This window comes from Crocodylus siamensis, chromosome 7, assembly GCF_052110815.1.
Source record: "Crocodylus siamensis isolate JL-2025a chromosome 7, ASM5211081v1, whole genome shotgun sequence".
NCBI classification, from domain to species: Eukaryota; Metazoa; Chordata; order Crocodylia; family Crocodylidae; genus Crocodylus; species Crocodylus siamensis.
The window spans coordinates 15530156-15544998 of NC_143401.1; positions in this window are offsets into that span (position 1 = coordinate 15530156).

Here is a 14843-nt window from a genome sequence, read left to right on the forward strand (position 1 = left end):
TGAGTTGCATATAAAGCTGGGAAAATAATAGCTGTTTTTGGTTCAGTGGTTGAACAAAAAAGTACCAAAAAATATTGCTGGGTCAAACCAAGCAACAATTTTTTTAGTTTTTTCAGTGAAATGAAAAAAGGAAATGTTCATGCTCATACAATCATCAAACAGTAGTGTTGGGAAGGATCTTGAGAGGCCATCTAATCCAACTCAAGGCAGGATCAAGGCAATCCTGCTCAAGGCAGGATCATCCTGAGTAAAGCATCCCAGTTAAGTATCTACACTTAAAAATGTCCAAGCATGGAGATTCCACAATCTTGTTCTAAAGCTTAACCACCCTCATAGTGAGAAAGTTCTTCCTACTATCCAGCCTAAATATTTCATGTCTTGTTCTTATCCTGTCCCCTGCAACCAAAGAGAACTATCACCATCCTCCACATAACCACCCTTCAGGTATTTGAAAAACACCACTCAGTTTTCTCTTCTGGAGGCTAAATAATCCTAGTTCTTTCAGTCCTCATAAATCATGTTTCCCTGGCCTCTGATCATTTTTGTTGCTCTCTGCTGGTCTCTCCCTTATTTGTCCAAATTTTCCTTGAAGTGAAGCACCTAAAACTCCAGGTGAAGCTTCCTCAGTGCTGAACAGAGCAGAAGAGCATCCCTTGATCTGCAAGTGATTAATTTCATTTTGGGAATCTAGATATTTTGTTCAAATGTATCTTTGGATACATTTCATGGTTATTGAATCCATTTTTGCATTAACAATTTTTCAGGGACTGAAACAGGGTGGAATAGAATCATATTTAGGCACCTAAGTCCATTTATGCAACTAATAGGTGCAATAGAATCTGGCCCAAACTCTTTGGCATATTATGGCAGATACTTCATTATAAACATTATTAAAAAGCCAACATAAAGTGCCTTTCCCTGTATTTCTATTTAAATATTCTTCCTTTGCCCAATGTACCTGTGTCACTTTCATCTACCAAAGCAAACACCACATCAGTTTGTCACACTTATCAGTACAACATTACCCATGATGAGCATGCCCATTAGGACATAATCATACTGTTTTACATCACACATGGTGCTGTCAAATCATACATTTGTGCAATGTGGTTGCAGTTGGCAAAAGATCTGCACTAGCTAAAGGATTTGGTGAACTTCAAGTCGAATGGGTTTGAGATTTGCTTGATAAACTCACCCATTATTTGCAAACTTCTTTGTGTTTTTTGAAATATTACAGGATTATCCCCAGTGAGGGAATGACAGGCTGTGGACTACCTAGCATGGATCCTGCAGTTTAATATCTGGTCATCCCGCCATACCATATAATTTTGACGGCCATCTGACAAGGGCAAGTATTTGGCACCAAATGAGTTTTTTTGATTGACTAGCCTATGTCAAAGCCAAAGCTTTGCCAGTGCACACATCCCAGCAGCTCATCTGAGGCCAAATTGAGCCAAGTCCTTTGTAGGAATGAAACAGTCATATTCTTCCACCAGCTCCAGATGTGGTGTTAAAGGAAGTGAAGTGATATGAATGTGTATGAAGATAGGAGGAGGTGGTGTGCTGCCAATGGAGGCGATGTCAACATCCGGTAGTATGATATGAGTGTCTGTCAAAGCAACACACCCTTTCATATTACACACAGTAACATCACCCATTATGTATGTTAACATCCCACCTTTCACAGCCAGCTCCTCATACGTACGCACCCCATGTAGCCCAGCAAGTCCTTTACAGTGCTTGGTGCAACCTCTCACATACCAGCATCAAACAAATTGGAAGCACCAGAGGAAGAAGAAAAACTTCTTAGAGACAGGCCTGAACCCAAACCTCTCGCCTAGACATGAAGTTGGACCACCCTGACCCTGATGCTGAATATAGGCTTTTTCCTTGGAAGACTCACTTCAACTGCTCTTGCATCACAGTGCCTCAACCAACAAATGGGAATAACAGCCCAACCTTTCCTAAACCTATCTGTGTAGGTCGCAAGCTTTTTGCTCTGTTCCACCTGCTCCATACCTGTGCAGTGTCCAGCACAAGAGCCCAGTCTCAGCATGAACTCAAGGGACTACTCTAATGTAGCTAATAACAGAAGCTGGCTCAAGAGCCAGTCTGAAATGTTTGCCTGAGTTGGTAGTTGAAGAAAGTGAGGCATGCATTGAAAATGAGCACCATGATGGTTGGAACAGAGAACTGAAAGAGTCTGTGCGATCTGTCCTATTAATTTGTTTCTTTTGGTGACTTTTTAGCAGCAACTAAGAAGCATTAGGACCTAGCAAACAGAGACAGTGGCAGCAAAGAGGGGGTTTGCCTGGGAATTTGCCTAGGAAGGATCCAGGAAGCAGGAGGCTCTGTATGTTTTGTACATGTGAGGTGTGTGTCTGGGGTGGGAAGGAGGGTTCCCCTCTCTCTATTACTTCTTTGCTTTGTATTGTACAAACCTACATGTTGTCCAGGCAGCAAAGGAGGCTTAAATGGACATTGGATCAGCAACTATAACTTGTATGGAGTGTACCATGCTTTTGTTCCTCCAAGAGGGTCAAGACCATTCCATCTGCACTGGGTGTATGTACATGTGTGTTTAAATGCAGTGTAGACTAATCTGCAGTGGGATAAGCTCCACCATCTACATATGTAATACTATTCCGCAACAGTAAACTAATTTATGTCTCCATAAGAGGAGAAGATTTTACTGTTGGGAATTTACTGTGATTAAATACATGTGTAAATGCTGACCATGGGTATAAATTGTGCCCCGTCCACCCATACAGACAGGGGCCAGACTCTTGCTGCTACCTAGCCACACATCTCCACACTTGCAGCTCCCTTGGGCCCCAGCCAGTCCCTCTGCTGCCTGATGCCACCAGCCAGACTCCAGGGCTGATAACTTGGGCCTGCTCCACCCTGGCTCAAATGGCAGATGCCCCAGGCACATGTGTAGATGCTGTGCCCAGGAGTAGTTTACTCTGGCTCAAACAGCTCCGGAGTTTATTGCTTTGCATTAATTGCATGTATAGATGTACCCACTATGTGTAAGCTGGTGTCTATCTTGAAGGAAAAGATTGAAGACTTAGAAGTATCCAGGCTGCATGCTATCAAGGAAAATGAAGACTTCTTGGATAGGAGTCATGGGAAGTTGGAGGGAAAAAAAGAGAAGTGGCAACATGTGACCTCTAGAAGAAGGAGGGTTCCCTGAATTCAAGAAGATCAGATTGAAGTCAGCAACCACTTTCAAGTGCTCTGTGGTGGAACATCTGAGGAAAATGAAGAGGAGAGGCAAGACGCAGAAGACTTAGCGATTTAGAGAACAGAAAGTGCAGGGCCCCTGTGATGGGAGCTCTAAGACCATTGTATCAAGGAGCCAAAGAATGGTGGTAGCTACTGATTCCCTTCTGCAGAGGACCAAAGCAGCAATTTGTCTTCTGAATTTGGGGTTGCAGGATGTGTGCTGCATACAAATGTGAGAAGTATGGAGAACAAACAGGATGAGCTGGAAGTCAGAGCCTGTGACAAGAACTATGATCTGATTGGTATCAAAGGACTCCTACATGTGTGCAGGGAGCCTGCTCTGATGTGCTGGAAATCCAGTGCATCAGAGCAGACTCAATTAATAGAGGCTGCTGGAGTGCAGAAATTAACACACTGAAAAATGGTAGCGGGACACTTTGAACTACCCCCACTACCATTTTTCAGCACAGGGACACTGATACAAATGATGCTCAGGCAATTTGAATTAGCACAGTTCTCTAAGTAAAGCACATCCCAGCACACACCACATACCTCCCAGAGCACGTGTAAAAATGCTCACAGAGACTTGGCAGGAAATGGAATGTCAACACTGAGGGTTACACTTGGTTTCAGAAGGACAGAGTTGAGAGAAAAAGTGGTATCATTTGTATGTCAAAAATAAATACACTTGTTCCCTGATTCAGGAGGAAGGAAATATCAAAACAAAATATATTTGGGTAAAGATAAAAGGTGAAAGATACAGCACTGATATATTAGTGGTGATTTATTATAGGCCACCAAGTCAAGAAGAAGAAGAGGTACTCTTCAAGGAGGTGACAAAATTATCCAAAAATTATGAGATTGTACTGATGGGAGACATTCATTTTCTGGCCATCTGCTGAAAGATCAATACAACCAAACATAAAATGTTGAACCGATTCCTAATTTGTATGGAGATCAACTTTCTGTTCCAGAAGGTAGAGAATACAACTAGGGGATCATCTATTGTGGATCTTTTCTGGCCATTAGGGAAAAATTGGAGGATGTGATGCTTATGAGCAACTTGGGAGGAAGCAATCATGATACAAGAGAATTCTGGATCCTGAGATGGGGAAAGCACGAGATCAGCAGAACCAGCATGCTAGATTTCAAAATGGTGGATTTCTACTGACTCAAGGCATGGTACCATGGGAAGACAAATTAAAGGTGTCCAGAAGGGCTGAAATCTTCTAAAGGGCACGGTATTTGAATCCCAACACGAAGCTGTTCTGACAATATGGAAGCACAAGAAGAATGTCAAGAGGTACATTATTATTGGCAATAATATTTATAACATAGTGAAAGATGGGCAAGGTATGAAAGAACTGGAAAAGGGCCAACATAGTGCCCCTCTTTAACAAAAGGCAAAAAGGAGGGCTTAGGGAACTAAAAACAGGTTACTCTCACCTCAATACCCAAAATGTTACTTGGAAGTCCATTTGCAAGCATCTGGAAGAGGAAAGGCTGATCATAAGCAGCTAGCATTAATTTACTATGAACACATCATGCCAAATAAACTTGATTCCTTCTTTGACAAAGTAATCTCTTGGATGAAGGGTGTGCAGTGGATATGGTGTACCTGGATTTTAGCAAGGTTTTTGACAAAGTCCCACAGGACCTTTTCATAAAGAAATTGGAGAAATATAGGGTAAATAGAACTACTATGAAGTAGACAGACAATTTGCTAAATAGCAGCAAGCAGAGGGCAATTATAGATTTCATAGCCACTAGGGCTGGAAGGGACCTCGCAAGATCATCAGGTCCAGGCCCCTATGCAAAGGGCAGGAAGTTAGCTAGGGTCAAAGGATCCCAGCAAGATAGGCATCCAAATGTTTCTTGAAAGTGTCCAGAGTAGGTGCATGTCCCAACTCTGTGGGGAGTCTATTCCAGGCCCTGGGGACTTGGACAGTAAAGAAGTTTTTCCTTATGTCCAGCCTAAAATGGTCTTCCAGGAGTTTGTGACCATTGGACCTTGTCTTCCCTTGGGATGCTCTGGTGAATAGGCATTCCCCCAGATCCTGATGCACATACCTTACGTACTTATAGGCTGCCACCAAGTCACCCCTGAGCCTGCGCCTCTCCAAGCTGAAGAGGCCCGTGGCTCTCAGCCTCTCTTCATAAGGCCTGCTCTCTTGCCCTCTGATCATAAGTGTGGCTCTCCTCTGGACTCTTTCAAGCTTCTCCACATCCTTTCTGAAATACAGAGCCCAGAACTGGATGCAGTGCTCCAGCTGTGGCTTCACCAAGGCTGCATAGTGCAGGAGGATGATTCCTGGGTCTTTCTTGAGATGTATCGGTAAATGCAAGCCAGAGTTTTGTTTGCTTTATCAGCTGCTATAGTTCATTGTTGGCTCATGTTCATCTGGTGGTCAATCATGACCCCTAAGTCTCTTTCAGTCATGGTGCTAGTGAGTGTAGCGCTGCTGAGCCTGTAAGTATGATGCAGGTTTTTTCTCCCGAGGTGGAGCACCTTGCATTTCTCCAAGTTGATGCCATCAGGTTTTCATCCACCCACCTTGCAAACCTGATAAGGTCAGCCTGCATCACCAGCTTATCCTCAAGTGTGACCACGTTTCCCCATAGTTTGGTGTCTTCAGTGAACTTAGCCAGTCCGCTTCTGATACCAGAGTCCAGACCATTTATAAATACAGTAAAGAGTACAGGTCCGAGAATGGAGCCCTGGGGGGACACCACTGGTCTCTGTGCACCATGTTGATTCAGTTCCATCAACCACCACTCTCTGGGACCAAACTTGGAATTAGTTCCCTAGCCATCAGACCGTAAGGTTGTCAAGGCTGCAGTTCCCAATTTTGCCATGAGGCCATCATGGGACACCAGGTCAAAGGTTCTTTTGAAGTCCAAATATATTATATCGACCTCTTCTCCTTTGTCTAGGTGATGTGTCGCTTGGTCATAGAAGGAAATGAGATTGGTCAGGCAAGACCTACGCACAACAAAGCTGTGTTGGCTATCTCTCAGAATGTTGCCTCCCATATAACCTGTTGCTAATGGTTTCTTTGATTATTTTTTCCAAGATCTTTTCAGGGATTGAGGTCACGTTGATTTGCCTATAGTTCCCCGGATCTTCCTTCCTCCTTTTCTTGAAGATAGGCACCACATTGGCTCTCTTCCAACCTTCATGTACCTTGCCCGAGCACCATGAGATCACGAATACCCTTGCCAGTGGCTGCACTATGGTGTCAGCCAGTTCCTTTAGCACTCTTGGGGACAATCCATCCAGACCAGCAGATTTGTGGATGTCCAGCCTCTCAAGATGTTCCTCACCAAGATCTACACCAATGACGGGTGTATGTTTGCCCTTACCCTGGTAATCCTGCATCTTATCAGGCAGGGTGGTCCCTTTGGGCTGGTGAAAGACTGACGCAAAATAGTCTTTAAGGAGATTGGCGTTTTCCTGGATGTCAGTTATCAGCTGCCCCATTTGGTTCAGGAGGGGTCCAATGTTGCCTTTGTTTTTTTTTCACCTTCTCAAGTATCTAAAGAAGGACTCTTTACTATCCTTGATTCAGGTAGCCAGTTGAAGTTTGATTACAGCCTTAGGTTTCCTAGTTCGCTCCCTACAGGTGCAGGCCAATGCTGAATACTGCTCGTTAGTGGTATTTCCTGTCTTCCATCCTTTATAAGCTTCTCCTTTTAGACACAGGAGGTCCATAAGTTCCCTAATGAGCCAAGGGAGTTGCCGAGCCCTTTTACTACCTTTCCTACAGGCTGGAATGGACTTCCCTGGTGCTTCAAGGATCACTTCCTTAAGGAGTGACCACTGATCGTGGACTCCTCTCCCTGACAGATCATGGCCTCTCAGGGCCTTGATAACTAGCCTTCTGAGCTCGTGAAAGTCGGCTTTCCTAAGGTCAAGGACTTCTGCATTGCTGACTGATTTGCCAACTTTGCAATGGATAGTGAAGTGATCAACTAATAGTCACTGTCACTCAGCTTCCCTTCGATTTTTAGGTCACTGACTAGATCATCCCCTTTGGCCAGTACCAGGTCCAGCAGCGCCTTGCCTCGGTAGAGCTGATCCATGAATGTGAGGAAGCTTTGTGACTCATCAAGTTTGGCTGAGTGCTTTTACCATGAGATGTCAGGGTAGTTGAAGTTCCCCATGACCACCATGCACTGAGACCGTGCAGCCTCAGCCAGTTCCCTAGGAAATTCATGGTCAAGCTCTTGCTCCTGATTTGGAGGTCTGTAGTAGACTCCTACCATTATATCCCCTTCACCATGTTCCCCTTGTATTCTAACCCAGAGGGTCTCAAGTCACCCTCCTTGGGTGCCAATCTCTGCTTGTAGGTAAGTGTACTTATCTTTCACATAGAGAGCTACACCCTTTCTTGCAACATGATCTCTCCTGTACAAGGTATAGTCATCTATACCTGTGGTCCAGCCATAGGTGGAGTCCCACCAGGTCTCCGTTATCCCTATGACATCATAATAGTTTCTGTTTATCAGAAGGGCCAATTCCTCCTGTTTGTTCCCCAGGCTCCTGGCATTTGTGTACAAGTGAGTCTGCTGTTGGAGGCCCTAGGTGTCCCTGAACTCCTAGAAAAGCCCCATCTCTGGGCTGGGGTAGGAGTGGGTTCCCATGAGCAGCCTGACCTGCTGATTTTCTGCTTGATGCTTAGTGGGCTCGCACTCGTTATCTGCTCATCCCCTGGTGATCTAAGTTTAAAGCCCAGTCAAGCAGGTCAGCCATTCTTGCTTAGAAGAGCTTCTTCTCCAATGGAGTGAGGTGGAGGTTGCCCCTTCCCAACAAACTGCTGCTTCTCTCTCTGAAGTGCAGACTGTGGTTGTAGAAGCTGAAGCCTTCACAACGGCACCAGTGCTGCAGTCTTCTGTTCACTTCTTCTATTCATCTCTCCCCTCTCATCCCGTAACCTGTAACCAGAATGATCAAGGAGAAAACCACCTGTGCACCCAACTGTTTGAGCCCCACTCCCAGAGCCCTGTAGTCACTCATAACCCAGCTGAGATTGCTCCTAGCCATGTCATCTGTGCCCACATGGATAAGGAGCATGGCATAGTGGTCGGAGAGCCGCGTAAGTTTTGGGATCCTCTCAGCTACATCCCATATACAGGCCCCTGGGAGGCAGCAGATCTCATGGGCTAAGGGGTCAGGGTGGCAGATCGCTTCCTCTGTCCTCACTCAAGAGGGAGTCTCCCATGGCAACCACTCTGTGTTTCTTCTTAGGGAAGGTAGCTGGTTGCATTTCTTCCTCAGGTACAGGAGCTGGCAGCCCTGCTGGCTTTACTGGTGCTGCAAGGGGTTTGTACCTGTTGAGAAGATCCAGGAGGGAGGTTACCCTAGTCCAGCAAACTTTGGGGCCAGAGAGAACCTTCATACAAGTAAACCCTGGCTGAACAATATGGGAGCTCCTCTTGTCCACCCTTGTCCTGGCAGCCAGCCTAGCTCTTCCCTCTTCTTTCTTCATGTGAACAGCATGGCAGTAGGAGTCAATCTCCCTGATGGCACACAGCCTCTGCACGGCAGTCTGGAGCTCCCCTATCTGGCACTCCATAGACTCCAATGTGGAGCAAATATAAATAGATCCATGTCAGAATGACAGGAAGGTTTGAATAAAATTTCACAGGGATCTGTCCTTGCCCCTGCATTGTTCAACATGTTTATTAATGATTTGGATGCTGGAATAGAAAGCTTGAGCAAATTTGCAGATGAGAATGCACAAGAGGACAGGAATGCAATTAAGAAGGATCTTAACAGATTGGAAAGCTGGGCTGGGGCTAACAGAATAATGTTCAATGCTGATAAATGCAAGATGCTAAACCTCTGGAAAAATCATCAAAAACACAAATACAAGATGGGTGATGTGGTTGGACAGCAACACTGTGGAAAAGGATCTAGGGTTGGTGCCTGCCACTTTAAGAGCTAGACCAGGGAGATGGTAGGTGCCGGAGGAGGGTGGATATTTAATGCTGAGCTCTCTGTGCTGAGAGGGGCCATTTGAGACCAGCCAGCAGGGGAAGCACATCTCGCTGCTGAGCTCTTTGGGCAAGGAACAACTAGGAGGTATATGGGCTGGGGCTATGGGGATGGAAGAGGCCCCAGGTCCTGGGCATGACCTGAAACTGCACCCTGCCAGGGAAGGGAGGCCTGGTGGGACTGTCAGTGGTGTGGCAACCCCAGGAAATGCCAGGACCGCAAACCTCCCTGGTGAAAGGTGGGTAAGGGGTACCTGATAACCTCCAGCCCCACACAGTCCTGGCTGTGGAAAGCCCAGGCAAGTGATATCCTTGAGAGGCCTAAGGCTCGGTTTGATCCAGTGGAGTTGTGAGGGAGGGAGGGCAAGCCGCTCAGACCTCACTGGATGGACCCTTGAACAGGTCCATGCTGGGGCCAGGAAATGAGGGGGGTCAAAAGGGCCAGGAACCCACCATAAGGGATGCCCAGAGCAAGAGGCTTGGGATCCTGACTGGCCTGAGGGTGGGTCCAGGGCCTAAGGGGATGCCAAAAGTCCCAGAGAGGGGACCACAGCTTGAAAGGGGGGAAGGTTTACAGGTATACTTAGCTTCCTGGGATGCCATCTGCAAGGCATGGGCCCCACTGAAGGGAAAGGTTTGGAGCTGGGGATATCACCTCTCATCATCGGGGTCTTAAATGGGCAGCCTCCCACCTGAGTAACATCATAATCATTTTTCCCATCAAGGCATGGCAGGAGAGAGAGGTGGGCAGTTAGTCCAGAAACAGGTGAGCAGGTCAACATCTGACAGACCCTGGGAAGGTCCCCTGCTATAGGCTCCTATAGATGTGTGGGAAGTCTTCTCTGACATGCTGCAAATCCAGCGCATCAGAGCAGACACAAATAATTGTCTCCCTACTTGACCTGTGGCAGGATAGTGTTATATCTTGTGGTTGTTTCAGGGTTGATTATCTAGTTTTAGTAAAAAGTTAGACAATGCTTAGATACACTAGATGGATAGGGATGAGACTGCCTCTGGCGAAAGGTTAGACTAGATGACATCTGGAGGTCCCTTCCAGACCTGCTTTTCTAGGATTCTATGACTGTAGTTTTGCCGCTGCATTTGGGTCTTCCTGGGTATAGAACAGGCTGGCTCTTGTCAGGCTCCAGCCCTAAGTAGTGACTGGTTCTTTGTCATTCCCAGCTGCAGCCTGTGACCTAAACTTCACCAGCTGGTAGCTGGAGTGCAGCTCCTAACCCACTTCTGGGCCCTCCCCAAACGAGTTACGCTTCCTACACCTAAATTTCAGAGAAGGTGGCACACAGCCCATGCCTGCCCTGCAGGAGGAGAGAGGCAACCTCACTGCACAGGGCCTGGAAGCAGATACAGACTATCCTGCCAGCTATTGGAAGGCAGTGCAATGACAAGAAGTGCTTCTCTGCTTTCCAGCCATGTAGTAAAGACCTCCAAGAAGGAGTGATCAGGAATCCTCTGGCAATGCAGAGACTAATTATTCAAGAAGTAGAACAGGGTAAAATGGGCACAGTTATCGCACATGACTCAGGTCTAGCTTTCTTCAAGAAACTCACTGTGCTAGTTGCAGGCAGACACCCTCATTCAGAAATTCTCTACAGAAACTAGGTGGGTGGTGGATCATTCTCTTCTTGGCCCTCAGCCTGCTGCTTCTGGTGCACTTGCTGACTTGTCTGATGACTCAAACCTAAGAATCTCCCTGGTCTACAGTGGTTCCTAACAGCTTTAGAGTTGGGTGAAAAGGGGATTGTCTTCGGTTTTTCTGAGTCAGAGCTGTGCCAGTTTATTTTATTAAACTTAGGGAGTTCATAAACATCATTCAAGGCTTGACCTATCTCTGCCTCTAACCATTCCCATGATAAGGCTCATTTCTGAGCTACCCATCTCTACTGGCCTTTATACCTCTACACATATATTCTACCGGATGCACACATGCTAAAGATACAAGGGCCAAAACCATTAGGGAAAAGTCTGTGGCTGGTAGGGTTAATAACAATATGGAGCTTTGTAAACAGATATGGAAAAATAAATAATCATAACAATGAGATAATCTATTTTTAAATGGAGATAGCAAAATAGTTAATAGTGATGAAGAAAAGAAGTAGGAGTCAATAAATATTTCTGCTTTGTATTTGGAAAGAAGCAGAATGATGCGTGCCTATCTCATGAGGGCAATAAAGACTCTCCAGTCCATTTACAGGATATTGCCAAGTTACATTTCTAACTCACACTAAAATAATAGTAATAGAAACAGTCATTTTAATAACTTGTTTCAAAAGTTCCAAAAGAGTTGGCTAAGGAGATCGATAGCACATTCATTTTTAATATATTTTGGAACACCACGGAAATTCCAGAAGGCTAGAAAAAGTCTAATGATATGTAAGTGTGCAAAAAGGAAAAGTAGGATAACCCAGGTAACTACAGGTTGCCTGACCTGAAATCAGCTTATATAAGATTCAATTAATAAAAAATTAAAGAATGGGGATATAATTCAGCATGACTTCATGAAAAATAGATTTTGTCAGACCAATTTGATTTCATTCTTTAATGAGAGCATAAGTTTGATTGATAAAGGTAATGGTGTAGATTTACGTAACAGGATTTTGTGAAGCCTCGTCCTGATTTTTAAAAAGTACACAATGCAATATCAATATAAGCGATATTAAATAAAATAAGAATTGGCCGATTGACAGATTGCAAAAAGTGGTTGTCAGCAGTGAGTCAGCACTGAATGGGTCTGGGGCTTCATCGGTATCATTACTATACTCAACGTAAGTCAACATTTTTATCATTGATTTGGAATTGATTATAAATCACCAGTGATGGAATCTCTGGATCGCCTGGGGGCCAGGCACAGTAATTGTATTGGGTAGACATGGCATTAATGGGCACCTTTAAATTATTGAAGAAAATGATAATATTTCAAACTTACTGATTGCTCAATTCAACTAAACCCACGTTAGCAATTATGCTCCCTCCAACCTTCCAGGTGGTAGAGGGAAAAATTATATATAATAATGATATGAAAAACTGAGTGAGGTCATGCTGCCCTTCCAACAGAGAGAAAAATGTGTGCCTGGGTCACCCTTCAAATGCTCTTCCTACAAACCAAGACTCCAATGTTTAAATAATCACACTGCCAAGGATCATACTGAAATTCATACTGGATACCACTCAGCAAATACAACTGTCATTGAAATGCACCTGCCTCTGGGGTGGGAGGCAGCACCAATGCACAGCACCCCAAGCAGCAGGAGAAAGGGAAAAGAGAACAGGACAACATTCCTGCCCCAGCCCCAGCCCTCCTATAAACTGGGACCCTGTTATCTTTAAAGTCTGTGCAAAGAAGGCAAGATATATGAAAGAGGGCCAAGATGTGAACCCTTGGCTTGGATTTCAACCCTCATCTGTAATGAAAGAGGTATCCAACTGGGGAGGGGAAGGGTCAGAGATGGGAACCAGCTGTGAAATTCAGAGCTGATTTTGGATTTCATTCTCTCTTAAACTCAGTGCTATTTGAATCCAGTCTCATCTGAAAGCCCTGTGGACTACTTAAGTGGTGGATCTTGGCAAGTGGAGGGTCTGTGACACCAGCTCTCATACATTTCAACCCTCCCTGCAACTCCTCACAATGGTACGTGCTATAAAAACCATGCTGTGGGCCAGGGCCCCAGTCTGGCTAGTTAGAAGAGGGAGGGAATAACCAGGAGTAAAATGGAAATGAAATTCTCTGGAATTGGGCAGTCAATTCCCTACGCTGCATCTGGAGCCCAGTGGAACAGCTGCCTGGCTGTCTGCACGTGCCTTAACCTGGAAGCGCGGTACACTAACCCTGTGCGCCGACTCTGCAGCCCTAAAAACTGGCACAAGAAGGAAAGGGGAGTTCCCACTTTCACACAGAATATCATAGTGGTTAGGTTCACAAGCCAACAGGCCAAAGGCGGAGAACAGGTAAAGGGCAAAGAAATATCAACATGGTGGCACCGTACATTAGCAGGTGTAATTTCATGCATTAGCAGCTGCATGACGAACAGGTCCAGGGATGTGATACTTCCCCTCTAGGCAGCATCGGTCAGTCTGCAATTCAAGAGGGATGTGGACAACCTTGAGAGGGTCCAGAAGAGGGCTACTTGTATGGTTAGGGGCCTGCAGGTAAGGCCCTATGAGGAGAGACTGAGGGACCTGGATCACTTCAGTCTCCACAAGAGAAAGCAGAGAGGTGATCTTGCAACCATTTACAAATTCATAGTTGCGGGGGCAGCCGAGAATAGGAGATGCTCTGTTTACTCTGTACACCCCTTGAAGTAACCAGGAACAATGGCCCCAAATCGGCAGAGAGCAGATTCAGGTTGTACATCAGGAAGAACGTCTTCACAGTAAGGGTTGCCAGAATCTGGAATGGGCTCCCAAGGGACGTGGTGCTCTCTCCTACCTTGGGGGTCTTTAACAGGAAACTGAACAAGCACCTGGCTGGGGTCATACTAGGGCAGGGGGTCGGACTTGATGATCTATTGAGGTCCCTTCTGACCCTAACAACCATGAAACTATACACTCAGCATTTTAGTTTCCCCCCGCACCTCTGGAGGTTTCCCCAAGCAAGCGTTTGGTTTCTAGGGCTCTCAGTCTTCAGCTGCCACCAAGTCTGAATCCAGCGCCTTCAAGCCACAGTCCCAGCTGACCGCACCAGTGAAATCTCCAGCTCCGCCATGCACTCCTCTGCATAATGCTGACCAGGTTACCTGTGCACGCTGCTCTCTCTTCCCCTTACTCCAGCCTCAAGTTTCCTCTTCCTTCTTCCACTGTACCCCAGTCCCTGGGGGTTTCTGGCAGTTGCAGTCCAAATTAACCGTCAGCACAGCTCTGCAGACTCCCCCCTGGTTCCTCCTGCTCTTATGCACATGACATTCACATTACACCTAAATACACAACCCCTCTGAGATGCTCTTACCCTCATCTGACCCAGACCCAGAAATCCCAGGATCACTTCTTAAGTGGTTCCCCTCTAACAGGCAGTGCTGAGGCACTAAACCCTCAGTCTGTGCCTCACTATTGCAGCAACAGGCTTGGGAAGAGCTGCTGGCTGGTGGGTATTTTTAACTCCCCTTGTTAGCTTCAAATCTGCCCAATTTCAAGCTCTCTTTCTTTTCCCCTTAGGGCATTTTTTTCCCTGCTGCAAGGAAACCGTTTGGAAATTCATCGCCTTGCCTAAGAGGTGCGCTCTGGGCTCTGCCTCCCTCAGGGCTCCCAGCCAGTGTGAGCAAGTAATCAACCTCCAAGGCTGCGCCAAGCGCCTCATCCCCCGATCATAAAACACTCTCCACTCCATCCCTGAGCAAACAGTGCAAAGCTTTCACCACGGGCAGCCTACCTCTGATAATTACTTCAGCATACGCCTTGGGTCTTAAGTACATGGTAAGAAACAGATCAGTGTGAGAAATCTTCTTAAGTCTCATCTGGGAATCATTGTTATCAACGAGTCCCGCTTTTCCAGTCAAAGATGATTTACTCTGATCTGCACTATTGATTTTATTGTGGGAATGTGGTGATACCTAGAGAGAGAGTGAGAGAGACAGAGATTTGACTTATGGGAGCGTGCAGGGAAGACT